We start from the raw sequence: 18,496 nt of genomic DNA, 5'->3' as shown, positions 1-18,496 counted from the left end.
GTATCAAAACATAAAGCATTGAAAACACCGAGCACATACTCTGTGACCAGAATGCGTGTGACTTGTTGAGATAAGCCACACCAGGTAATCGGATGAGTCCCCTTTTTTCTTGGGCACCCTCATATAATTAAGGCACAAACGAAAGAGAAAAGACTCTTTCTGATCTCTCAGTTCGGGTCATCTCCTCTGCCTTCCATCATCACCGCTTAACAATCCTACACCTGGCAGGATGGGAAAATGGTTTAATAATCGCTTCCCTTTGGGAGGCGTTTGACAGCTCAGAAAGCATGGCCTTTACTCAGGCTCAGAGACACACAAAAACCTTTTCACGTTTTCCTTTCAGCTTCGCAGCCCCGTCCTTCTCTACCTGCACGGGCATCCACTGAAGCACAGGATCCTTCCGCCAAGCCGTGAGCCTTCTCAGGCCCCTGCCGCCCGCCTCAACTGAGGCTGCGCTTCTGAAAAGCACGCGGCCCTGGCCTGCGCACCACCCAGTCTGAAGGCGACGCCCCTGCACGAAGGAGTCAGGCCTAGGGGCTCGGGACCCAGGGCGACACTCAATTTTCTAGCAGGAGCCACAGCCCAGAAGCTGAGCAGCCTTCCGGCCGATCTGTGGCCCTGAGGTCGCCCTTGGAGGGCGAGTGAGAACCCCCGAGGCGTTCCGGAGGTGGCGCCCGGCCCGAACCCGGCGCCCGCCCCGGCCCCCGAGTCAGGTCTTTGCCCCGCCTCTCGGCCCACGGCCTGGCCGGCAAGCAGGGCTGCAGTCACGGGGCGGCGCGGAGGGCCCCAGCCCGGTTAGGGGTGTGGTCGCCGCCACCGTAAGGCTAGGCCGCGAGCCTAGTCCTGGGAGCCGCCTCCGTCGCCGCCGTCAGAGCCGCCTTATCAGGTGCGTTTGCAGCCGACCTGTCAGTGCCCGCGGTCGGCTGGGCCGAGGCCTTGGCTCCTACCCGCGGCGGTCGGGCGGGCTGAGGCTGGAGCAGGCCAGGGGCGGGGGCAGAGGGGGACGGACTTCCAACATCGCTCATTCGGGGGAGTGACGGGAGGACCTGGCTGGGGAGCGGCGTGTTGGGAGCCCGTGACTGCCCCTTCGGTCATACTGGAGGCACCGAGCCTAGAAATGGGGAAGCTGTGACGTGGGGGTGGTGGAGGATGCTGCGGGACAGCAGCGAGCACAGCCCTCAGCCGTCCTTCCGAACACGGTTTCACTTCCCCTCAGCTCCAGGGCTCAGCCCCAAGCCGCACCCTTCATCCCCCATCTGCAAACAATCCTGGTCCCCCCACCCGAGCCTCCAATATGCCTTACGCAGTTCTTTTGGGGTTCCTTTCGCATTTTACCGTGTACTTTCGCTTTTGATGCGTCTAGTTTCTGCTACTGGACTCTCCTAGAATCGAAGTTCCATGAGGGCAAAGTCCCATTTGACTTAGGACTCAGAGCTACTCAATAAGTAATTGAATGAGTACCTATGCTGTAGAACTGAGTGAATTAACAAATGAGTAAGTGAATGAGTGCATACGAGATGGAGCTGAATGAATCAGTGCATGAGTGAAAATAAATGTGTATGAAGTGGAAGCAGTGGAGACGCAGGCTTACAACTCCTATTTTTTGATAGCTTTCCAAAAAGTTGTGTAAATGTCGCACTTTTGCAAATGGAGGCATTCTGATTGGGACCACTTAAAAAGAGTTCTATGCTGTTCAAATCTCTGGAAACGCCCCCTGGTATTTCCATTTTTGTTGGACTTAGCTATATGTGTTTGCTTAAAACAAAATATGCCTAGGTTTTTTCTTGCTTGTGTTTTCTTCACTTCTACTTTGGACGTTTAAAGAATCATTGTCACCATAATATTATTTCATGTATTTCTTAAAGATAAGGGTGACTCTAAAGGCAGAACCATATGACTCTGACTTGTTTGTAAAACCTGGCATTTCTTTTGAATTCAGAGTTGTTAAGAATCTTGTCTGTTTTCCTGAGACAGGTGCTGGCTGATTTACAGGTGACTTAAGAAGCCTGCATATGGCCCAGAAAGACATTTATCTGTTTGTAAACACATAGGCTTAGCACATAGCTTTAATACAGTTGGTCACTGCAGCAGTTCTTAGTTGCCAGGTGCAGGTTCCAGAAGAGCTGGATGACCTTGGACTTGCCACTTGATCTCTTTAGGTTTTAATTTCTTAATCTCCAAAATGAAGGTGTTTAGCTAGGGACCCTGCCTGAGTTAGACCTCTGGGATTCTTTTGTATCAGGGTTAGAAGGTAAAATTACAGATGATTTCATGGAGTTCTGCTTACTTCACCTCCTCTGTTTGAGATTCCATAGCATTTTGTTTCTGCTCTCTGCTGTTCACAGCTCATTTCCTTTCTTCTCCACATCTGCAACAAGAAAGCCTGGGAGCTCAAGATAAGTATAATAAACCCTAGGCTGGTGGGGAGAAAGGAGGGTAAGATTTTCTTCTACATTGTCACAGGTTCCTGGTCCTGGGTCTGACTTTTTTCCAGTGCAACCCAGTCTGACAATGCCATATATTCCCAGTGCATCTGGGGAACTGCATCACTATTTCTTTGCATGCATTTGAGATTAGTTATCATAGATCACATTTTGGAGCTGGAAGGACCTTGGAGATTTTTTAAAGGCACTTCAAAAGTCATTATATATACATATTTAAATATTTTTGCATGCTACATTTAACAAACACAAAGTTCCAAATGTGTTAAGTAAAATGAAATTAATGTTACCTACTTCAGTGAATTCAAGTTTATAAGGAGAAGTGGAATACACATGTTGCTTGGTGAAAAGGGCCAACTTTCTCACACTGTTTTCCCAATGAGGTCATGTGTCATACAGGTATGGAATGTTACAAAGCTGATATTTACGGGCACTGACCATACACCAGGCACTGTTATATTTAATCTTTTTACTTATATTGCCCCATTTAATCATCACTATATATCTAAGAGCTAGATACTATGGTAAGTCCTATTTGACCTTCTTAGCTGGAAATAGTACGTGGAAAATGGGAGAGTTAGGACTCAAAACTCAGCAGATGGAAACAGGGTTTCTCCCAGAAACAAGACAATCCTGCCAGGAAAGACTGTGTGACTTTGAAGAATGTGGTCTCTGTGTGTTTTCAAGCATATATACAAACCCTGGGTTATTTGGGTAAATGAATTTAGAATGAAAGCACAGGGTGAATGATTAAGACTGAATTATAGGGGAGTTGGTTGTTTTATCATTTTGAAAATTATTGAATTCCATTGAGATTGTAGGAGACTGATACTTTGACCTTGGTGCCCATGCATCTTGATTTTAAACATGTTCAGACTTACCAATTTAGGGAATATAAAATGAGTGACATCGAGAGCTGCCATCAGTGAATGGCACTTAAGGGCTTTGAACCATGAGTGCCAAGCAGTGTTGTTTCTTGGACTAGCTTTGTCCCTTGGTAAGGCACTGCCTCCCAACCTTTTTCTTTATAAGACCAACAACCCCTAGTGTAGACAAAGAACAATGCCTACATCTGTGTAATCCAGAGACAAGAATGCAGTTTGGGTTTCCAGAACCCTTATAATTAATTGATGAGAGCAAAAGACGAAAAGAGAGGCCCATAAAATAAGTGGGAAATTATTTTGTTTCTTTTTTGTCAGCCAAGTTTAGCCCCATGGAAAGCGGAGACCAGTTGTGGCTGCCTGAAAAACTAAGAGCTGATGCCAGTTTGATTTAGCTCAGGAGGCTGAAACTTTCTGCCCCGAAGGCTGGTGTAATGGAATAGACCTTCCCATTGCTCACAATATTATGAAAAAGAAAAAAAATTAAAGCAACAATTTTTATTATTTGCCCTGAAGCTAGAGCTTTAAAATGTACTTTCTTCTCCCCCTACCCTCCCTAAACCACTTAGCTTTTAAAAACAAACAACCCATTCATGCGTTTGTTGCAGTCACATTATTAGTTCTTTCTCTTTATTCCTGGGCCCTTTTCTTTAATGCAGCAAAGTATTTGGAGGGATGTACTTCTGGATCTGTGGAATTTTCCTTTAGTTATTTTATTCAGAAACTATTAGTTTCAATAACCATTTATTGAGTGTATACTATGTGACAGATAAAGATGAATGAGAACAAATTTAAATAGGAGAGTGACCCATCTGCAAACAATTGCACCACAGGGTAATGTGGAAGTAGTGGCCACTCACTCTTACAGGAAGGAGGTATGATTGGAGCTCAGGAAGACTTTGCAGAGAAGGTGAATTTTGAACTGAGTTTTAAAGCATAAAGACCAAGCAGAGGGAGAAGGGTATTCCGAGAATGGAGAACAACAAGAGCAAGGAAAAGGAGGCAAGTATGAACATGGCATTCTTCGGGAGATGGGAGTTCAGTGTGGCTGTGGTAGGGAGGTCTAGTAAGGTTAGGGCCAGACAGTGATGGTCCTTGAATGTTATGTTATTTAAACTTTATCACAGTCTAGATAATCCTTTTCAGCATTATTTTTGTTTTGAGACAAGGCCTCTCTCTGTCACCCAGGCTGGAGTGCCATGGCAAGATCTCACTGCAACTTCCGCCTCCCGGTTCAAGTGATTCTCCTGCCTCAGCCTCCCAAGTACCTGGGACTTGTACAGGCGCACACCACTACAGCCTGGCTAATTTTTGTATTTTTAGTAGAGATGGGACTTTGCCATGTGGGCCGGGTTGATCTCGACCTTCTGGCTTCAAGCTATCTGCCTGCCTTGGCCTCCCAAAGTGTTGGGATTACAGGCATGAGCCACCGTGCCTGGCTCTTTTCAGCATTTTTAAGCTGAATTTTGAGCAGAGGAGCGATATGATTGGATTTTCTTTAGAAAATAGCTACAGTAATAATGTTTCAGAAGAACTGGGGAAGGAAGAGCCAGAAGGCCACAGGAAAATGAAGATGCTATTGCCATAGTTCTAATGAAATAGGATAAGGATCTAAACTAAGATAGGTTTGAGAGACTTTTTGAAAAAAGAGCAGGATTAATAACTAGCTGAATATGGGAAAAATGTTTGAGAATAATCTGAGGTTTTGGAATTGCTTAACTGGGTGAGTGGAGATGCCACTAATGAGGGTAAGAAATACAAGGTGAGGAAGAAGTTTCGGGAGAAAGACGGTGAGTGAGCGGAGGTAGCTGTGGAACATCCAGGTGGAGATCCCAGGATATAGCCTTTTCTGTAGCTGTGCTGTGATGTCACACAGTCAAGACCGCAGCCAAACATTACAATAGGGCCTCAGTCTAAAAAGACACATCAATTTAATAACTCACTTAAAAAATACATCATACTTATCTAATGACCATTACATTATATTTCAGGTGAGTTCTTAGAGAACTCTGATTCTTACGTAAGTGCCAGTGAAGGAAAAAAGATTGGAGACTCAAACAATGAGAAGTTATTATAAGCTGCCAGGAGAAACTGAAAAAGAGAAATACAGACTAGAGTCGTTCAAAGGAACAAAGATAAGGAAGTGGCAGGAGTGTTGCAGAAAGCAGTGGTTTCTGAAGACACAAGTACAGGCAGATATGAAATACAGAGAAGAAATTTGAGCTGGCACTTCCAAATAACTGTACTTCTTTAATGGTAAGATATCACAAGCTTTGATTTCTCATCTTATACAGTTTGTCAGGAAGAGAAAAACAGGAGATTGTTCAGAGGTGTGGGTGCTGGGCAGAGGGCTTGATCTCATTTTGCAGAGAAAGTGTTTGGAGACTGAACTAAGCAAAGTAACAGGGAAAATAAGGTAAAAATGAAAAGGGTAATGATTTGGAGAAATTTTTCAGAGAATTTAAGTAACTCTATGACAAACAGGTGTTAACAAAGAAAAAGGCAGATCAACACAGTGTTCTTTTGATGTAGTGGTATTAGACTTCCTTGGAAAAAAGATTCGCATAGCACCTTATATTTAAAAAGCAATTTTATATTTGATTGTTATAAGAACCTAGGAAGCAGGTGCAGCCAGGCATTATTATCTTTCTTTTATAAACTTAAAATCTGGCGTGAAGGAGGCTGCAGTTTGTCTCATGGCTCAGATGGCTCAGATCCCATGGCTGGCAGGGACTCAGAGCCTTCTGACTTTGGGTCCATTGCTTTGTCCATTGTATCAACGCCTTGCCTTACCTTGGAACCTTGGCCTTCTGCAGTGTGTCCCTCCTTCCCTTACCATATCATATCATGTAAATGTAAAAGTAAAGCAGATGGTATTTGAAGACCAAAAGAGCCAAGATCTCTGGGGAGACAGGCAGTGATGTGAAAGGATCCTTAGCACCGATTATGCTATATGCACTAGGGATGTTCATGAAGGGTTGTGCATAGAGCGTATCTGTGTAAATCAAATGACACTTTCAATGCAGTAGGGAAGTCCACAATATCAAAGTGTTATGATTAAATTTTTTATGAGGCAAATAATCCCTTTATAAAATGAACAATCAGTCACTCCTTGATATATTATCTGAATAAATCCAGACTTTCAAATATGGGGTTGACTTAAAGCAAGATACATCTCTAGTAGCCTACGTCTATATTTATCATATATGAAGATTTTTCTGACTTGGGTATTGAATATGAAGATGGGGATCTGGAGCTGGATCCTCTAATTGTTAGAGACCATTTAAAATACAATGGACATCATGACTTGCAGCTCAATCCATTCAGCTACCTTTACTGTTTACCAAGCACCTAACAGGTAAACCACTGGAGGGGGCAAAACTCAGCTGGGAAATGGAGAGAGAAGCCCAGCACTGGCACTGCCTTCAGTCTGACAGACCACAAGAAAGTCATAAATGTAAATTCACCAATATAGTGAGCCAGGGTAAGAAAAGCAGAAACTCTTATGGTCCTTGAATTCTACATCAGTATTAAAATGAAACCAAGTATATTTCAAAGCAAAGACCGTATATTAGACCCAGAGTTATTCTGTACTGATAAAAGATAATCTCTGTAAGGAAGAAGAGGTAGTTGTGACTCTTTATGCATCAAACATTAAAAAATGCATATCTTTAAAACATAAAACTAATGATTAGAACTATGAGAAAATAAGCAAAGCTATCTGTAGGACACTTTAGATCTGTTGTTTTAAATGACAAATCAAGTAGACAAAGTCAAATGGTAATACACAAGATTTGAATAATATAACTAATGAGGTTGAATAATATAATTTATGAGTGAATAGGGATATGGAACATTTAATAGTATATTTTATTATTAATCAAAAAAATATGTATGAATATATATGTACATGATATATATTGGGATATATATGGGGTATATGTGTGTATATATGTCTCCTTTTTTGCATTAATCAGTTCTTTTTTATTTTATTGTAAATTGACAAATTATGGTTGTATATATTTATGAAATACAAAGTAATGTTGATATATGTCATAATACAACCTTCCATACAATGTGGAATGATTAAATCAAGCTAATAAACATACCCATCACCTTAAATACTTATCATTTTTGTGGTGAAAATATTTGAAATTTGCTGTCTTAGCAATTTTAAAATATACAACACAGTATAAATTAACTATAGTCATCATGCTGACAATATAATCCCAAAAAACTTATTCCTCTTGTTTAATTGAAACTTTGAACCCTTTGGCATTCCCTATTTTCCCCAACCCCTCAGACTTTGGTAAGCACCATTCTACTCTACGCTTCTTAGTTCTGTTGTTTTAGATTCCACATAGAAGTGAGATCATGTGGTATTTGTCTTTCTGTGCCTATGTCTGGCTTATTGCATTTAGCATAATGTCCTGCAGCTTCATCCGTGTTGTCACAAATGACAGAATTTCCTCATTTTTAAAGACAGAATAGTATTTCATTGTGCATATATACCACCTTTTCTTTATCCATTTATCTGTTGATGGACATTTAGGTTGATTCTATAATTTGGCTATTGTGAATAGTGCTGCAGTGAACATCGGATTGCATATATCTCTTTAATATAATTATTTCAACTCTTTGGATATGTACTTAGAAGTGAGATTGGTGGATCATATGATAGTTCTATCTTTAGTTTTTTTGAGGACCCTCCATAAAGTTTTCTGTAATGGCTGTACTAATTTACATTCCCATCAACAATGTATAAGAGTTTCCTTTACTTCACATTGTCACCAGAATTTTTTTTTTTTTTTTTGAGACGAAGTCTTGCTCTGTCGCCCAAGCTGGAGTGCAGTGGCGCGATCTTGGCTCACTCCAAGCTCCGCCTCCTGGGTTCACGCCATTCTCCTGCCTCAGCCTCACGAGTAGCTGGTACTACAGGTGCCCGCCACCATGCCCGGCTAATTTTTAGTTAGCCAGGATTGTGTCGATCTCCTGACCTTGTGATCCACCCGCCTCAGCCTCCCAAAGTACTGGGATTACAGGCGTGAGCCACCGTGCCCAGCCCCAGACTTTTGTTTTTGAGGCAGCATCTGGTTCTTTTGCCCAGGCTGGAGTACAGGGGCGTGATCTCACTTCACTGCAACCTCTGCCTCCTAGGCTCAAGCCATCCTCCCTCCTCAGCCTCCTAGGTAACTGGGACTACAAGTGTGCCACTGTGCCTGGCTAATTTTTGTATATTTGTGGAGATGGAGTTTCGCCATGTTGCCCAGACTGGTCTCAAACTCCTGAGCTCAAGCAATCTACTCCCCTTGGCTTCTCAAAGTGCTGGATTACAGGAGTGAGCCACATTTCCCAGTACATTTGTCATTTTCTGTCTTTTTCATAACAGCCATACTAACTGGGGTGAGATAGTCTCATTGCAGTTTTCATTTGCATTTGTTTGATAATTAATGATGTTGAGCATTTTTTAATATCTCTGTTGGCCATTTGTATGTCTTCTTTTGAGAATTGTCTATTCAGGCTCTTTGTCCATTTTTTAATTGGGTTCCTTGTTTTCTTGCTATTGAGTTGTTTGAGTTCCTTATACAGTTCATCCTTGAGCAATGTGGGGCTTAGCGGTGCTGACTCCCTCTACAGTTGAAAATTCTAGTATAACTTTTGATTCCCCCAAAACTTAACTACTAATAGCCAATTGTTGACTGGAAGCCTTACCAGTAACATAAATAGCCAATTAACACATATTTTGTATGTTACATGTAATATATACTATCTGCTTACAATAGACTAAGGTAGAGAAAAGAAAATTTTATTGAGAAAATCCTAAGGGAGAGAAAATATATTTACTATTTATTAAGTGGAAGTGAATCACCATAAGGGTCTTCATTCTTGTCATTTTTATGTTGAGTAGGCGGAGAAGGAGGAGGAAGAGAAGGGACTGGTCTTGCTGTCTTAGGGGTGGCAGAGGTGGAAGAAGTGGAGGAGGTGAAAGGGGAGGGAGGAGAGGCAGGCCCACTTGGTGTAACTTTCTGGAAATACATAATAATTTCTGTATGGCTACTTTTCTTTTTCTAAAAATGTTGTAAAGTTTATCTCAAAATGTTTCTATACAGTATCAGTCTTTCTTCCGCTATTTGCTTTAGCTTCAGTGCCCATATCATAGAAGCGTTCGTGTCATAAAAGAAGTCAAACGCAGTCTTAAATAATCAGAACGCTTCTGCCAGATAGTCTGATGTTAATTTGCTTTTTGGTACTTTTATATCCTCCTCATCATCATAAGGCACTGGTTCAGATGCATTCCGTCAAGCTGTCTTCTGTCAATTCTTCTGGTGTGTAGGGTCTATTAGCTCTTGAATTTCTCCAAGATTCATATCTTGACACCTTCATTCACCACTTTTTTTCCCACTATATTTACAATCACTTTCATTATTTCGTTGATTGGCTTTGTCATAAACCCTGTGAAGTCATACACAACAGCTGGGCACAGTTTTCTCCTGCAGGAACTTATTGTTGGCTTGATGGCTTTCACAGCTTTTTCTATAACAATGATGGTGTCTTCAATGGTGTAATCCTTCTAGACTTTCATGATGTTCTCTCTATCGGGGTTCTCTAACATAGCGTTGATATCCTTTCCATAGAGTACTGTGTATAATGAGCCTTCAAGGTCCTCATGATCCCCTGATCTAGAGGATGATTAGAGACGTTGTGTTTGGGGGCAAGTAGGACACTTGGATGTCTTTGATGTTGAACTCATGGGGTTCTAGGTGGCCAGGGGCATTGTCTAATATGAAAATAATTTTAAAAGGCATTCCCTTACCAGCAAGATACTTTCTGACTTCAGGGAAAAAGCATCGGTGGAACCAATCCGGAAAAATAGTTATTGTTTAAGCCAAAAGACTGGTAGCTGATGTTTATCTTTTTCCATCAAGGCTTGGAGGTTAGCAGCTTTATAGATGACAGTCCTGACCATAAACCTGACTGCATTTGCATGAAACAGTAGTTAGCCTATCCCTTCCTATCTTAAATCTTGGTGCTCACTTCTCTTCCTTACGAATAAAAGTCCTTTGTGGCTTTTTTTTTTCCCAGAATACAGCATATTCATCTGCATTGAAACCCTGTTTAGGCAGGTATCCTTTCTCCTCAATGATTTTTTAATGGCTTTGCAATATAGTTTGATATCAGGTAGTGTGGTGCCTCCAGCTTTGTTTTATTTAAGATCATCTTGGTGATTTTTTTTAATTCCCTATGAATTTTAGGGTTGTTTTTTTTTTATTTCCTTTTAAAATATACTTTCTGGCCATTTTTCTGTCTCTTCATCTTCTGAAATTTCCATTATGTGAAGATTAGTTCCCTTGACTGTGATTGTGTCACATAATTCTTGTAGGTTTTCTTCGTCTTTTTCATTCTTTTTTCTTTTTGCTCCTCTGATGAATAATTTCAAATATTCTGTCTTTAGCTCACTGATTCTGCTGCTTAATTGAGTCTGCTGTTGAAGATTTCTATTGCATTTTTCAATTAAGTCATTGTATTCTTTATCTCTAGGGTTTCTTTTTTATTGTTTCTACTTCTTCTATATTCTCATTTTGTGTATTGTTTTTCAAATATCATTTAATTTTATATCCATATATTCTTGTAGTTCACTGAACTGCTTTACAAGGATTCTTCTGAATCTTTTTTTCTGCCACTTTATAGATCTTCATTTTTTAGTCTGTTATTGGAGCTTTGTTAGTTTCTTTTGATGATTACAGATGCTCTTTGACTTACAATGGGCTTATGTCCTATTAAACCCATAGTAATTCGAAAACTTTTTAAGTAAGAAATGTGTTTAATACCCCAGTAAGCCAATTGTAATGTCAAAAAATTATAAGTTGAACCATCATAAGTGCAGATGCTCCTTGACTTAAAATGGGGTTATATCCTCATAAGTCCGTTACAAAGTTGTATAGTTGTAAATTGAACCATCATAAATTGGGGACCGTCTATATTTGTAATCCTTGTGTTCTTGCATTGGTGTCTGCACATTTGAAGAGACAGCTTCCTCCTGAGTGCAGTGGTATAATGACAGCTCACTGCAGCCTTGACCTCCTGGGCTCATAAGATTCTCCCACCTAAGCCTCCTGAGTAGTTGGGACCACAGGTATGTGGCACCATGCCTGGCTACTTTTTGTATTTTTTATAGAGAGGGGTTTCACCATGTTGTCCAGGCTGGTCTTGAACTCCTGGGCTCAAGTGATCTACTTACCTTGGCCTCCCAAAATGCTGGAATAACAGGCATAAGCCACTGCATCCGGCCCCAACAGCTTGCTCTTCTGGTCTTTACAGGTATTCTTTGGCAGGGATTGACCTTTACTTCTTAGTCTAGGCTGTGATTCTAGTTGGGTCAGGTGGTAATGACCCCATGCAGGCAGAGCTGGCTATAGTTGGCTGGGCTGCTGCCTTTGCTCTGGGGTCTGTTGGGGCTGCTGGCTCGGCTCCCATGCTTGGGGGAGACCACTGGCTGGGCTGTGCTATAATTTCTGATTGGACAAGGTTGTAGGGTGTATTTCCTGGCTGAATGGTACTACTTTTTTGGTTCAACAGTTGAGCAGGGCTGCAGGCTGGACTCTGAGTTTAGGTGGAGTTGCTGCTCAGGATGGATGGGGTCTGGAGTCTATGCTGCATAGAACTGCACAGTTGAGGATTGCCTTTCTTTGGGCAGGGCCTTAGAATGGGCTCTGAGTCTGGATCGAGTCACTCTTTGGATTTCTGGGTCAGGCAATTCCAACCCCTATGATCCACAGAAATGTCTTTGGATTGTTGCTTGTTGGACTTTCTGTAGAGGGAAGTGAAGCCAAGTGAAGCCTGGGACTTCCTATTCTGCCATCTTGCTGATGTCATGCCTACATATTTACAGAAAATTCACATCCTCTTGTAACATTTATGAGAGATTGTAAAAAACAAAACAACAACAACAACAAGAAAACCCAAAAGCCTTAAATGAAGACTTCAGTGAATTCCAGAGTCCTTCTTACTCTTACTGGCCTTGTGCCTTAGTCCTCTGGTTTAGCCCGTTTCCAGGTAGCTTTTAACAGGTTGAGATGATGAAAAGAAAACATACCTCTTCCTTTCATAATGCTGTGAAGTAGCTCATATAATTCATCTTCCACGTTTATATACATATGTCTCTTTTGTGCCCAGAGCATCATTTTGAGATTTTTTTTTTCATTATCAAAATACATTGGATCTATGTTATTCATAACGAATCTGAGGCTGTATTTGTTACATTTGAGTATTTTTAATCATTAATGCCATATGTATTGTATTCCCAATTTACCATCTAAAACACCTGGCTAGTCTTTTGTAGGGTTTTTCTTTTCATTAGCTTTTTTGAGCTAAAGCTTAAAGAAAATCAGGGACCAAAGGAAGGTTAGAAAGTGACTGGAGGTATCAAACACCAATTAAGTTCTTTGAGAAGCAGAAGGTGCATCATGGAAATCAGCATTATTCTGAATTCATTTCATTGCCTACTCAGTCCAAATTTTAGGGTTTACAACTTAAACTAATAACTCACTGGCACCTTGCATTTCCTGTGGCTTAATGGTGAAGAACATGGGCTTTGAAGTCATTGTCTTGAGTTCAAATCTGAGGTCTACCACCATCACCTATGTGACTTTGGGCCAAACACATATACTCTTTATACCTCCATTTCTTCATCCGTAAAATTGGGATAAAAATTATAACTGTCTGCAGTGGGCAGAATACTGTCTTCCCTACCACCCTCTACGGTGTCCATATCTTAATCCCTGAAACCTGTGCATGTTAGGTTGCATCACAAAGGGGAATTAAGGTTGCAGATAGAATTAACATTATTAATCATGTGGCCTTAAAATAGGAAATTATGCTGGATTATCCTGGTGGGCCCAATGTAATCACAAAGGTCTTTAAAAGTGGAAGAGTGAAGCAGAAGAGGAAGTCAGAGAGTTAGGAAGATGTGATTATGGAAGAATGTTCAAAGAGAGACAGTGCCACTGGCTTTGAAGATGGAGGAAGGGGGCCATGAGCCAAGGAATGTGGTTGGCCACTAGAAACTGAGGAAAGCAAGGAAATAGATTCTCTCCTAGAGCCTCCAGAAAGGGATGCAGCCCTGCCAATACCTTGCCTTTACGTGATGCATACCGTGTCAGACTTCTGACTTAAAGAACTGCAAAATAATACATTTGTATTCAGATACCAAATTTGTGGTATTTTGTTACAGCAGAAATAGAAAATAAATGCACTGCCATATGGGGTTGTTGTAAGGGTTAGGAAATGTAAACCTTTAAGGCAGACCTGCCACATGGTAAATGCTCAGTTAGTATTAGCCACTATTATTATCCATTGGTACTTTAGTTTCCCTTCTGTCTTTGCTCTTTTGTGGTAATTGTCTTGTAATTACCCAGATTTGTGGATATCTTCCCTGCCAAGATTATGGCCCTTGGTGTTTTTCACTCTCATTTTAGTCTATACTCAGCCTCCAGTAATTTGTCAAAATTACCATTTCAGAGTTCCTACCATTTTGTGGTTCCAGCAGCTTCTGTTCCAGGTGAGTAGATCTTGGCTGTCACTCCCTGGATTTGCCTGTCTCTCCAAATTTTAGGGTAATAGTTTGCCCTGCAACTTCAGTTCTGTGGGGCGTCCAAGGAAAGTCACTGGTTTTCACTTTGTTTTGTTTCATTATTGTAAGGACATGAGTGCTGACTTCCAAGTTCTTTACATGTTGGTACTGAAATTGGAAGTGTGGGTAGTGCTCTTTACCCTACGGCTTTAATAACCTTTCTATACACATGAGATCTTCATCTCTACACTTTACTTCTTTCTGATTTCCATTATCTGGTTTTCACTTCATTAATTTCATTTCCAAACATGCTTTTTCTGTATTTTCTATTTAGGTTAGTGGCATCTCAATCTAAGGGATAGTTGTTAATTTGATATGTCTGAAATACAAGGTACAAAACAGGCTCATAGTCGGGGAGATTACCCTTAACTCTCCACCTTTTCTGAATCCTTTTCTTCAGAATTAGTAAGTTGCCAAGGGCTGTGGTGTCTATGAATTTGCCCGCATCCTTGCTGTCATTGCGCTAGTCCTAACTCTTGACTCGACCATGCAGAATATTTTAAACCACTTTATCTTCTACACTGCCTCAGAGTTGGATCATAGGTTGGATCATGTTACTTGCTTTCTCGGAAGACCTACATTTTGAAAAATTGCCTGTGGAATAAATCCCAAACTCCTAATTTAGCATTTAAGGTTCTTAAAGATCTGTAATTAAGGTATATTTCTAGGTGTATTCATAGTGCATGTACCTACTGTATTTGCTAGTGCTACCACAGCAAAATCCTGCAGATTTGGTAGGTTAAACAACAGAAATTAATTTTCTCATGGTTGTGGAGGCTGGAAGTCCAAGATCAAAGTGTCTACATGTTTGGTTTCTTCTGAGGCCTCTCTTTTTGGCTTGCATGTGGCCATCTTTTCTCGAGGTACTTACATAGTCTTCTCTCTGTGCATGCACACCCCTGGTACCTCTCTGTGTATTCCAGTTTCATCTTCTTGTATGGACACCAGTCAGATTGTTTTAGGGCCCACCCTGATGGTCTCATTTTACCTTAACACCTCTGTCAAAGCCCCATTTTCAAACAGTCACATTCCAAAGTCCTGGGGGTTAGGGCTTTAATGTATGAATTTTGGAGAACACAATTTAGCCCATAACACCGACTGTATCCCTCTATGTATTCTGTACTCGTGAATGTATAATGGATCACCTAGGAAGATTTAGAAAATACTGATTTGGGGGTCTCGCCCAACTTCTTGTAGGTTCTGAATCAGTAGGTCTGAAATGGGGCTGAGAATACATTTGGGGTGTGTGTGTGTGTGTGTGTGTGTGTGTGTTTACACTTCTCCCTAGTGCTTTCCCAGCTTTTCTAGACTCTTTAACATTATTGGTGAACATACTATAAATGTTTATACCTTTGCTCATAATTGTTTTTTAACTGGAAATTATCTTCCTACCATACATCTATGAAAATTAATGTAGCCTTCTAGGCTGAGCCGAAATATCATCTTTTCTGTTATCTTTTTCTAATTGTCTCCAGAGATAATCCTGCAATACTTTGTTGTGATTTTATTTTACTTATATAAGTACTGAAGAATTTATTTTGTTTTATATGATAGTCATTTGCCTTCTTCTTTCACTAGCTTTCTGAGACCAAAGAGGACATATTCTTTATTTCTGTATATATGAAACAGTGGCAGTTGCTCTGAACATAGTAGATAATTAATCTTTGCAGTGTGAAAAATGAACTAGTTAATAAATGCTAATATTTTTATTGTGACTTTTTATAAAATGGAGACCATTGGGTAAAAAATGAACATATCAAATGTAAAACAAGTGGCAGACTTTTTTTTTTTAAAGACTTTACTTTTTTTTGAAAAGCAGTTTTAGATTTATAGCAAAATTGAGAGGAAGGTATAGAAATATCCCATACACTAACTGCCCCTCACATGTACATTCCCCACCAGAGTGGTACATTCGTTGCAATTGATGAACCCATGTAGACATATCATCATCGCCCAAAGCCCATGGTTTATATTAGTGTTCACTCTTGGTGGTGTGCTTTCTGTGGGTTTGGATTGCCCTAAAAATCCCCTGTACTCTACTTGTTCATCCCTCCCTTCCCCTCACTCCTGGCAACCACTGATCTTTTCACTGTGTTCATAGTTTTGCCCTTTCCAAGATGTCATATAGTTGGAATCGTACAGTATGTAGTCTTTTCAGATTTGCTTCTTTCACTGAGTAATATGCATTTACATCTCCTCCCTGTCTCTTTATGCTTGATGGCACATTTCTTTTTAGCTCTGAATAATATTCCATTGTCTGGATGTACTACAGTTTATTTATCCATTCACCTACTGAAGGTCATCTTGGTTGCTTCCAAATTTTGACAATTATGAATACAGCTGATCTTTACATCCATGTGCAGGTTTTTGTGTTGACAAGTTTTCAGCTCTTTTGGGAAAATATTAAAGAATGCCATTGCTGGATTGTATGTTAAGAGTATGTTTAGTTTTTTAAGAAACTGTCAAACTGTTTTCCAAAGTGGGTGCACCATTTTACATTCTCACCAGCAATGAGTGAGCATTCCTGTTGCTCCACATCCTCACCAGCATTTGGTGGTGTCAGTATTATGGTTTTTGGCCATTCTGCTAGGTCTGTAGTGGTATCTTGTTTTCTTTTCCATTTCCCTGGTTACATATGATGTGAAGTATCTTTTCACATATTTATTTTCTACTTTATGTCTTCTTTGGTAAGGTGTCTGTTAAGGTCTTTGGGTCATTTTGTAATTGGGTTGTTTGTTTTCTTGTTACTGAGTTTTTAAGAGTTCTTTGTATATTTTGGATAATAGTCCTTATATTTAATATATCTTTTGCAAGAGTGGCAGAATTTTTGTTCATTATTCTTTTCTTGAATTAAATATCCTTAACATTATACATAAACAGTATTTTTAATGTGTATTTTCAATTTGGAACTTTTAACATTTAAAAATTTCTCTTGATGAAGATATGTGATAATAAGAGGGGGGCAAAGTGAAGGCATTGTAACAATTTTTGATAATCGCATCTTCTTCTGCATTGCATTTTTCAGGACAGAGTATTAATGGTCCAGTTCTTAAAGATAAATGGATTCCTCAATGTTTATTTGTAGTATATCCTTGTTTATCCTCCTAATGAAGAACTGCATCCTTAAAGCTGGCATAATTAGGTAGACTTGTCTATTAGCTGAGCTACTAAGCTTTTTTTTCCTAGGTCAATGAATAACAGAAACAATTCTCAAAATAATTAAATCAGTTAAGACCCAATTTTGGGGTAAAGAGCTGGGGTCTTGCATTTCCTTTTTGTTGGTTTCTCAAAAATTATTAAAACTTCAATGCTTGGCCAGATGTGGTGGTTCATGCCTATAATCCCAGCACTTTGAGTGGCAGGCAGATCGCTTGAGCCCGGGAGTTCAACACTAACCTGGGCAACATGGCAAAACCTCAACCGTACAAAAAATATGAGAATTAGTTGGGTGTGGTGTGGCACTCCTGTAGTCCCAGCTGCTTGAGAGGCTGAGGCGGCAGGATCACCTGAGCCCTGTAAGGGTGAGGCTGCAGTGAGCCAAGATCGCACCAGCACTCCAGCCTGGGCTACAGAGCAAAGCCCTGTCTCAAACAAAACAAAACAAAATCTCAATGTTAAACTTTCTAGAGAATGGGTAATCACCTTTCAAGTCATTTTTCCAAACCCATTTCTGAACCAGGGCAGGCAATAACAGAGATTGGCCGGGGAAGGACTGATGTCTACTCACAAGGGAAAAAGGACTCTGCATTGAAAACACCCATGAACCTTTGGATGTGGAAATTTACAAGGCTCAGAGAGCCCTGAAACGTCTTTAGAAGTGGAGCCCAGCGGAATAATGGGAGGCTGTGTGCTGGCTTGGCAATGGAGCCTGTCTGGCACAAACTACACTGTAAACAACTCCTCAAACATTTGCATCTGCATACATGACATTAGATTCTCCAAATGTCCAATTAAACACTTGTCAATGGAAGAAATGTTTGTTTCCTCAGCTGACCTGTTGTCAGCCTTGGCCTTCCTGATGGGGAAGCAGTTTCAGCCGATACTGTTGTATGCTCTTCCTTTCTGGGCCTGATCTTGTCCCTGTTGGGAACCGTGGAGACTGTGCCAAGCTGTGGACCGTGGGATTAGGTTAGGTAACTAAAGAAAACATCCAGGCACTGAGCACTTTTCGAACTTAAGAAAATCTTTAGTTTCTTTTGCACAGTTGTAAACCGTTAGTGCTTAAAAAATTATAAAAGTGATTGCAGTTGAGATAAAGAGAAAAGAGCAGTGCTGATATGTGTTTATATACTTCTAAGGGCTGACTTCATTTTTTCAACATCTTAACACACTTCTATTGAACAAATATTAATTGTCTGTGTGGGTTTTTTGTTTGTGTGTGTGTGTCATCATCTCTGTTGACGGAAATGCTCAATTATAAGTCTCTGTGACTGGAAGGGCAGTGAAGGACTTGGACACATGCTGTAGAAACATAAAGGAAGCGAGGAAGGCAATATTGGAGAAGAATCAAAGGAGTTTAAATTATTCTTTGGAAAAGTTGGAGT

The 18,496-nt window shown here is 40.5% G+C and overlaps 1 protein-coding gene across 1 annotated transcript in view; it reads left to right on the top strand.

Moving 5' to 3' along the window:
• Positions 1 to 726: 726 nt before the first annotated feature.
• The window catches only part of CPQ (carboxypeptidase Q), a 531,872-nt gene continuing 514,102 nt past the window's right edge, over positions 727 to 18,496 (top strand). Inside the window, exon 1 of the mRNA XM_003268337.3 lies at positions 727 to 886. The gene's annotated coding sequence lies outside the window, so the exon portion shown is untranslated. The remainder of the gene's footprint in view (positions 887 to 18,496) is intronic.

This window comes from Nomascus leucogenys, chromosome 16, assembly GCF_006542625.1.
Source record: "Nomascus leucogenys isolate Asia chromosome 16, Asia_NLE_v1, whole genome shotgun sequence".
NCBI lineage: Eukaryota > Metazoa > Chordata > Mammalia > Primates > Hylobatidae > Nomascus > Nomascus leucogenys.
Note: the sequence above shows the minus strand (reverse complement) of the source record. Positions and strands in the feature narration are given on the sequence as shown.